Source organism: Littorina saxatilis, linkage group LG11 (genome assembly GCF_037325665.1).
Source record: "Littorina saxatilis isolate snail1 linkage group LG11, US_GU_Lsax_2.0, whole genome shotgun sequence".
Taxonomy (NCBI): Eukaryota; Metazoa; Mollusca; class Gastropoda; order Littorinimorpha; family Littorinidae; genus Littorina; species Littorina saxatilis.
In genome coordinates this window covers 5,256,875-5,266,624 of record NC_090255.1, presented here as the reverse complement: position 1 = coordinate 5,266,624, position 9,750 = coordinate 5,256,875, and positions in this window count along the sequence as shown.

The window sequence follows — 9,750 nt, the reverse complement described above, 5'->3', positions numbered from 1 at the left end:
TCGGTCAGTCGACCTTCAACAACAAGTTGTCTGCCAGGCGCCTACATCAAATTGAAATGAAAGTGAAAGAAGAAGAAGCAGTGAAGATGCTAGAAGAAAGCCACACCAAGCGTGATCACCGGGCAGATCTGCATTGGTACTTTGCATTTTAGATTGAAGTACAACGGCTAACAACACATTATGAAAGCCGTACCTTTTGAAAAATGAACGAATGTCCAGCGTTTTCCTTGCGCTTCAAGTTCGGGCGCTTTCTTCGTTTTCCCTCGCTTCCATCTTTGAAAAAGACGCGATACGACTTTTCCAGACTTAAGAACAGAAGAGTGCCAAAGAGTGCTCGATATGGTCAGGCTACACACCACGGATTGATCAGCCTTGGAATCAGCTAAAATAGATCTGGGGAAAAAAATACATAGCAAATTTAAAAAGAGCACTCTGTCGCAACTTGTCGCAATTTCGCCTATCCAAAATCGGCTTCCCTTGTCGCAAAAAAATGCGACAATGCGACAGGTGCCCACCCCTGCTGAGTGTTTATCCAAAAATAACTAGCTCTACAAGTTTACAGAGGTAAAGAAGCAGAGGGGGGACTCGCTAAAAAATCCTAACCTTTGCCGTGCTTCCTGGGTTCACCTGTACCCAGAGACACACTAAAATCATTGTAACTCTGGAACCATTAAAGGTATCGTTTTGAAATTTTAAGTATCTCTCACACACCTAATTTGCTCTCTGTCTGCAAATTTTTAGTGTGTACATGACAAAACATCAGAATTAATTGATTATGATAATTTACATAAACACTACCGATGGCGCGGGTTCACACATACCCATACTTTTAAAGAGTAGTAGTGATTGTAACTATCCCTCTGCCGACGGCGCGGGTTCTGCTACACCCATAATTACCAAAGCGGCGGAACAGTGTCTGTCTGCCTGTTTGTCTCCAAGAGACTGTCTGTCTCTCTCTTTGTCTGTCCGTATCTCTCTGTCTGTATGTCTGTTGTCAGTTGCTCTGTCTGTCTGTCTGTCTGTCTGTCTGTCTGTCTATCTGACTGTCTGTCTATCTGACTGTCTGTCTCTCTCTCTCTCTCTCTGTCTGTCTCTCTCTCTGTCTGTTTCTCTCTCTGTCTCTCTCTCTTAGTCTCTCCCTCTGTCTCTTAGTCTCTCTCTCTGTCTCTCTTTCTCAGTCTCTCTCTCTCTCTCTTTCTAAGTCTCTCTCTCTCTTTCTTAGTCTCTCTCTCTCTTAGTCTCTCTCTCTCTCTTTCTTAGTCTCTCGCTCTCTCTTTCTTAGTCTCTCTCTCTCTCTTTCTTAGTCTCTCTCTCTCTCGTTCTTAGTCTCTCTCTCTCTCTTAGTCTCTCTCTCTCTCTTTCTTAGTCTCTCTCTCTCTCTTAGTCTCTCTCTCTTAGTCTCTCTTTCTCTCTCTCTTTCTTAGTTTCTCTCTCTCTCTCTTTCTTAGTCTCTCTCTCTCTTTTTTAGTCTCTCTCTCTCTCTTTCTTAGTCTCTCTCTCTCTTTCTTAGTCTCTCTCTCTCTTTCTTAGTCTCTCTCTCTCTCTAGCTCTTTCATAGTCTCTCTCTCTCTCTCTTTCTTAGTCTCTCTCTCTCTCTTTCTTAGTCTCTCTCTCTCTCTCTCTTTCTTAGTCTCTCTCTCTTTCTTAGTCTCTCTCTCTCTTTCTTAGTCTCTCTCTCTCTCTTTCTTAGTCTCTCTCTCTTTCTTAGTCTCTCTCTCTTTCTTAGTCTCTCTCTCTCTCTTTCTTAGTCTCTCTCTCTCTCTTTCTTAGTCTCTCTCTCTCTCTTTCTTAGTCTCTCTCTCTCTCTCTCTCTCTCTCTTAGTCTCTCTCTCTCTTTCTTAGTCTCTCTCTCTTAGTCTCTCTCTCTTTCTTAGTCTCTCTTTCTTAGTCTCTCTCTCTCTTTTTTAGTCTCTCTCTCTCTCTTTCTTAGTCTCTCTCTCTCTCTTTCTTAGTCTCTCTCTCTCTCTCTTAGTCTCTCTCTCTCTCTTTATTAGTCTCTCTCTCTCTCATTCTCTCTCTCTTTCTTAGTCTCTCTTTCTCTCTCTTAGTCTCTCTCTCTCTCTTTCTTAGTCTCTCTCTCTCTTTTTTAGTCTCTCTCTCTCTTAGTCTCTCTCTCTCTCTCTCTTTCTTAGTCTCTCTCTCTCTCTTTCTTAGTCTCTCTCTCTCTCTCTCTCTTTCTTAGTCTCTCTCTCTCTTTCTTAGTCTCTCTCTCTCTTTCTTTGTCTCTCTCTCTCTTTCTTAGTCTCTCTCTCTTTCTTAGTCTCCCTCTCTCTCTTTCTTAGTCTCTCTCTCTCTTTCTTAGTCTCTCTCTCTCTCTCTTTCTTAGTCTCTCTCTCTCTTTCTTAGTCTCTCTCTCTCTCTTTCTTAGTCTCTCTCTCTCTCTTTGTCTCTCTCTCTCTTTATTTGTCTCTCTCTCTCTCTTTATTTGTCTCTCTCTCTATCTTTCTTAGTCTCTCTCTCTCTCTTTCTTAGTATCTCTCTCTTTGTCTCTCTCTCTCTCTTTCTTAGTCTCTCTCTCTTTCTTAGTCTCTCTCTCTCTTTCTTAGTCTCTCTCTCTTTCTTAGTCTCTCTCTCTCTCTCTCTTTCTTAGTCTCTCTCTCTTTCTTAGTCTCTCTCTCTCTCTCTCTCTTTCTTAGTCTCCCTCTCTCTCTTTCTTAGTCTCTCTCACTCTCTTTCTTAGTCTCTCACTCTCTTTCTTAGACTCTCTTTCTTAGTCTCTCTCTCTCTCTTTCTTAGTCTCTCTCTCTCTTAGTCTCTCTCTCTCTCTCTCTCTCTCTCTCTTTCTTAGTCTCTCAGTCTCTCTCAGTCTCTCCCTCCCCCTCTCCCTCCCCCTCTCCCTCCCCTGCAAGAGGTCGGTGAAGGGAGAAACTCGATGCAACCACTGAAGTAGCGCTGTGGGTTTCCCTGAACCCACCCCGTCGTTAGAGAAATAAACGGTAAAAACCCTCTTTCAAATGTATGGGTTCAGACAAACCCGCATCGTCGTTAGAGGAATAAACGGTAAAAACCCTCTTTCAAATGTATGGGTTCAGACAAACCCGCATCGTCGGGAGTGTGTAGTCAAAAGCGGCATCCGGCAAGCGCATTGATACAACCTCAACTAGTCTCGGTTAGCTTTCAGGGTCATTTTACAAGTAGGAAATATGAAGGCCAACGAAATACCGAGACCATAAGGTATGCGAAGTGATGACGTCGAATACGTGACGTAAGTTGATGCATGAAATCTTCCGGACTACGTCAGTCAATTCCAAAGATCGCTTTTGTGATGAAAAGAATTTTTTTAGAGTTTGATGTCCAGAAACCCGTCAAAAAAGAAGGGGAAATGTGTGTGAAAGAAAACAAAACAGGAGCAGAGTGATACGATAGGAATACAGAGACATATTTATTGGGACTTGACCCTTGCAGGTAGGTGGACTGAAAGTAGTGTGTGAACAGAACAGAACCAATTCTGTCTGTTTACAACCGCAGGAAAGCAGGAAAGAGATCGTCGTCAGATTGAATTACAATAACATTAACATGCTTCCATTTGAAACTTCGAGGTCTTCATCGGGGATTGACGTCCTCCCAAAGTCTAATTGAAGCCCTCCGTCGCTTCGCTCCGTCGGGCTTCAATTACCTTTTGTCGGGCGTCAATCCCCGATGAAGACAGAGAAGTTTCAAATGGAAGCATGTTAATGTGTAAGTCTCGTCAAAATATCTGGCCCTATTGGTGTATCACTAGACATAGGTGATGAATTCCATTATTTATTTGTCTGTGATTTTTTCAAAGAAGATAGAGCTGAGTTGTTACCACCTTACTATTGGAAAAAGCCTAATGCACTTAAATTTAAAAAGTTGTTTGCTACTAAGAAAAAGAAATTGCTAAAGAATATTTTGGACTTTATTAACAGAATTTGTAACAGTTTTTCATAATTTTTTTTTCATTTTTGGCTCACGTAAGTGTAGCCTATGCGATCGTAACTTTGTCTGTCTGTGCGTGCGTGCGTATGTGCGTATGTGCGTGCGTGCGTGCGTGCGTGTGTATGTCTGTGGTAGAAACTCTAACATTTGAAGACGTCACATTACATTGACGTCACATGACGTAAGAGGGTTAGACGTCACGCGAAGGAAGTACTGAAAGTCTCAGTCATTATTATTTTGAGCGGGCCGAGACTAGTTGGCAGTCGTGTCCCTGTAAGTAGGCTACATGCAGACAGACAGATCTAGATCTAGTGTCTCGCTTTCTTGCACAGTTTCACCTATGCTCTTTCTGTGTGTGTGTGTGTGTGTGTGTGTGTGTGTGTGTGTGTGTGTGTCTGTGCGTTTGTGCGTGTGTGTGTGTGTGTGTTTGTGTGACGGAGTGATTGAGTTTGTGTTACTGTTTGTCGATTTCTTACGTGAGCCTTGAAGGCTTCGCCTCTTGTTTTATTTACTATATTAGCATATATCAGGATTGTATTGATTGTATTTATTGTTCAAAATGCCCCCAGTGGTTATGGACTAATAAAACTTGAACTTGAACTTGGTACGCGGAAAACACAAATAGCTGATTATGACAGCGTTTGGCCCCGAAAACCGACCTCGCTATTATTATGCTAATATTTTGTCTGTGACAATTTCAGAATGTGTTGTTGGAACAAGTGTAATTTTTTTAAGAGAAATCAGTTTTAACTTGAACAACGTCAAATGCAGTGTGTTTCTGTCTGTTTCAGCTCCTGGATACGCCAAAGTGATGATTGTTTATGTGGAGATCTAGTGTTGGAGTTTTGGACACTGGAACAGGAATTTAGTCACTGGAACAAGAATTTGGTCACTGGAGCATGAATTTAGTCACTGGAACAAGAATTTAGTCACTGGAACAAGAATTTAGTCACTGGCGCATGAATTTAGTCACTGGCGCATGAATTTAGTCACTGGAGCAGGAATTTAGTCTTTGGAGCAGGAATTTAGTCTTTGGAGCAGGAATTTAGTCACTGGAGCAGGAATTTAGTCGTTTGAACATGATCTTAGTTATGGAAACAAGAATTCAGTTATGGGAACAGGAATTTAGTTATGGGAACAGGAATTTAGTCATTGGAACAGGAATTTAGTTATGGAAACAGGAATTTAGTCAAGGAAATCTAATACTTTAATTTTGGACACTGGAGTAGGATTTTAGTCAAGTCTCGATGACACTTTAAGGACACACTTATGTGCTTAAATCTCTGGTCAGATTCATTTCAAATTGTGTGCATAGGTTCCTTCAAGCAATAAGCAGATATCTACGGAAAGAACCGAGGAGGTCACCTTATTAACACTGTGATTTTTTCCTGGGAGTGATCGCTAATTATGATTCTCTAAAAACGCTTTCACTTTAAACCTGAATGTGATTGTCATTGATATTTTAGCTTTGCATATATATGATAAATAAGTAGAGCTAGAGGTTACTAAGTAGAGGTTACGGTTACATGCCGAGTCTCAGTGGATATGAAAAATGATGGTCGAAGTTATCGAATCAGGAAAAATGCGAGCTTCAGCAAGCGTTTTCGTGACCGCAAACTGAGACCATTATTTTAATATCCACTGAGACTAGGTGTAACCTATTTATTCCTCCTTTTCCTTAATTTTCCAAGAAAAAAATGTGTTACCCACTCGATTATGATGCTGTCGCTGTTTTGTATCACCACTTTTCTTCAGTGATCCTTATTTTTTGAATTATAATTATGCCCTTATCCTTCCAACGTCTGCGTCAACGTTGTAGGACAGCAGCTATTGTAAGCGATGTTTCCCGTACAGGATAAACAAAACTTTGTAATAAGCACATAAAACACAATTTTAGTAAACAAAATTCAACACCTTCGCTTGTAATTGCATTGGTAGCTCGATCCATTGCCAATTAATGAATTTAATTTTATGTATCCTTTTAACACATGTACTTTGTACCTTTCGATAAGAACATGTGAGCATATTGAGACAGTTTTCTGTCATTATTTGACACTTTTCTGGAGACACCCACGTTTTCTTGAGGACGTCACAGCCTAGACACAGGGCCGCTGCGCTGTTGGCGGGCTGCGTCGGGTAACCGGTGAGATATTGGTGAAGGTTTTGCCGGAGTGGCTGTTGCTGAGGAGTTTAAATGTGTCAGCGCATAGGTAGATGATCTTATGCGATTGTTATTCATTTGGTCTGTCGACGCCAGTTTGTAACCGCTTGTTTTCGTTCATTTTATGAACCGGCCATTAGACGTCATCGTCCCGAACGAAATCTTCAAAATCTCCAAAACCGTTTGGAATTCTGGATTCGGGAAATCTTTTTATGAAATGACATCACCGCCTTTCGGAGATTGGTCAACGCAGTTTGGAGTTGGACTGCCAACATAATGTCGGTCACACTTTTTACTTGCTACTTGAGTATGCTTTCCAAACTGATAAGGTTATAGCTATCAACTCAACTTACCTCGAACCGTGAGATCGACAGAACGTACAGAACATAAATACGAACAACCCCCCGGAGACACTCGGAAACCGACGAGTAGACACTGATCTCCATGCTCCAGAACTCAAGTGTAATATTCGAAGTCAAGATTTCTGTTTTTACCCCTGAAGACATTGAGCCAGATTAGCTCAGTCGGAAAAGCGGCCAATCACCAATTGATACGTCACGATGTGGTCACGGGATCGAATCTCTTTGCAGCCATGCAAGAGCATTTTTCAAATATGTTTCAACCTTTTTTTTTATTTTCTGAACTCTTACTTCTTGTATGCTATTGATTGATTGATATCTGTTGCTTTGTGGGTCCAGCGGACCATATAGGCCAAATCAAGACCCCCTTGTATGCTATTGATTGATTGATATCTGTTGCTTTTTGGGTCCAGCGGACCATATAGGCCAAATCAAGACCCCCTTGTATGCTATTGATTGATTGATATCTGTTGCTTTTTGGGTCCAGCGGACCATATAGGCCAAATCAAGACCCCCTTGTATGCTATTGATTGATTGATATCTGTTGCTTTTTGGGTCCAGCGGACCATATAGGCCAAATCAAGACCCCCTTGTATGCTATTGATTGATTGATATCTGTTGCTTTTTGGGTCCAGCGGACCATATAGGCCAAATCAAGACCCCCTTGTATGCTATTGATTGATTGATATCTGTTGCTTTTTGGGTCCAGCGGACCATATAGGCCAAATCAAGACCCCCTTGTATGCTATCCATTGTTCTTCAATTCAAAGGTTTTGAGTGATGTATTCAAATCAAATCGGTCAAAGGGTTGCATAATTATTGAGAACGATTTCCAAGAGTGACCCATGCTTTTTTTCTTTTCTTTTTTTGACATTTGGGAAGACGCTTTAGCGTGCCCTTTCAATCAATATTAAGTAGACGTGCAATGCCAAGGCGCTGCATACCCCCAGCGAAGGACAAATCGTCTCTCTCTCTCTCTCTCTCTCCCTCTCTCCCTCTCTCTCTATCTGAGTCTCTCTCTCTCTCTCTTTCTCTCTCACCCCAATTCACACACACACACACACACACACACACACACACACACGCACACACACACACACCCAAAACTGATGTTTGCTTCGCCGGCTACAATGCACTTTAATAAGAATGCAAAGCGAAATGATTGAGTTTAAAGCCTTGCGTCGGCGGGGAAACATTACCAAGATTAGTCAGTAAAATCTTCAATGGAGTCTTACAATTAGTAAGTAAAATGACCGGTAGAATTCAATGACATTTTTCTGTTTTATATCTGTTCACCTGGATTAGTTTATCGACAAAAATGTAGCTTATAAATTACATTAATCATAGTCTCCAAAGTCGTTCGATGTTAAACATCTTGAGGTGCAACCTCTATATACACATTTCCAATCTGTTTTGTCTCTTTTATTGTTTTATTAATCCTATATGATTTGAAGGCGTTGTAGATACAGTATATAAAAAAATTTTTTAAAAAGTGTTACTGTAAAACTCAAGTATAAGTGTGATTTATTTGTTTTATTTGGTCTGATCGACACACGTCAAAAATTCAACATGACTTCATCGCATAGAATGTACGGCGGCGACCGTGAAGTCGGCTACTACAAGGCCAAAGCGGCGGCGAGATGGGAGGGGGCGAGTCGGCACCTGGCCGAAGGTACGGGGGCGAGTTGCCACTGCGCGTTGCGGCGAGTTGACACCACTGACTGGTTGAAAGCAAGCGGACCGTGAAGTCGGCAACTACAAAGGCCAAAACGGCGGCGAGATGGGAGGGGCGAGATGGGAGGGGCGAGTTGGTACCTCGCCCGGCCTTGGATGAACACGTGGCCCGGCGCGGCGTGCATCACGGCTGGTCGTTGACCCGGCGATATGACCTGATCCAGAATTAACTTATCTCAATGAAAGCCTATCATGTGCACATTTCCAACCTTCCCAGTGTCACGGTAAGACCACAGGAGCTTGTATCAAAGCGCCGGTCGATTATTATCATTACTCCTTTATCCTTACTGTAGGTAGTGAATACCGGTACTAGCAGTAACGCTACAGCATAGACCTATATTATCTCTCCCTCCATAGCTCTCTCCCTCCCCCCCCCCCCTCCCTCTCACCGTCCCTCTCTTTCTCCCTATCTCCACCCCTCCTTCCATCTCTCTATCTCCCTCCCTCCCTTTATTACTCTCTCTCCCTCCATCCATCCCTCCCGCTCCCCCCCCCCCCTTGCTCTCTCTCTCTCTCTCTCTCTCTCTCTCTCTCTCTCTCTCTCTCTCTCTCTCTCTCTCTCTCTATCTTGTGCAAATTCGTAGTGTTATTTTCACTGTTTTGTCATTTCTCTTGACAACACTGTACTTCTTCTTCCAAATATTTCGGTAAAACCGAGTAAGTCCTCTTGCTTAGATCTGCCCATTTTTTGTTAGATCTGATATTGGGGGAAAAAGTGGCAAAACCAAGTAAGTCCACAAAATGCCCAACAAAACCAAAACCAACCATCAGATTATTATGAAAATCGAGTTTTAAACGTACATTGATGCTATTTATCTTATCATCTCGGTGGGTTGATGTAGATAATCATCACTTTTGAGACATTTTATCAAACAGTAAAAGTCGTTTTTCTCGGAAGTAGCTTTAGTGGACTTACTCGGTTTTGTCAACACACGGCAGACGTCTTCTGGTTGGTCCTGTGACTGTGGAGCAAGCTAGCTATTCAGTATATCTCTGTGGGGGTGGGGGTGGCAGCGGATACAAACGCTACTTTATAAGAGCGTTGTTTTTTCTGCAGAAAAACTGTCACAGATTATTCAGAAGAAAAAGTCAGTCGCAATAATGCCGCGGAAAAACATGTAAACATTATGCTTCGGAAAAACTGTTTTGCTGCGGGGAAAAAACGATGATGACATTATTCAGTTATTCCCCTGAAAAACCATTTTTGCTGCAGCATTTCTGTTTTTTTCCGGGGACTAACTAAATAAAGTCACAATCCGCTAAGGACACCAATCGACCGGTGTTTTGATACAAACTCCTGTGGGTAAGACCGACCAAATGCCGCATCCGGTGTAACACGAGAAAATTACTCCCACGAGATTTTTACTCCGGAGTAAACATTTCGTACGAAAAAGTTACTCCCTTTACGAAAAAAGCACTCCCCCATTACACGAGAAAATTACTCCCCAAGACAGGTGAGTTCCGAGTAAACATTTCGTACACAAATGTTACGGCTCCCCTGACAAATAAATAACGAATAAATTACTTCACCCAAACACAAGCAATTTAACCGTGCTTCCCATGCCAGGTGTACGAAATGTTTACTCCCTTGTCCCC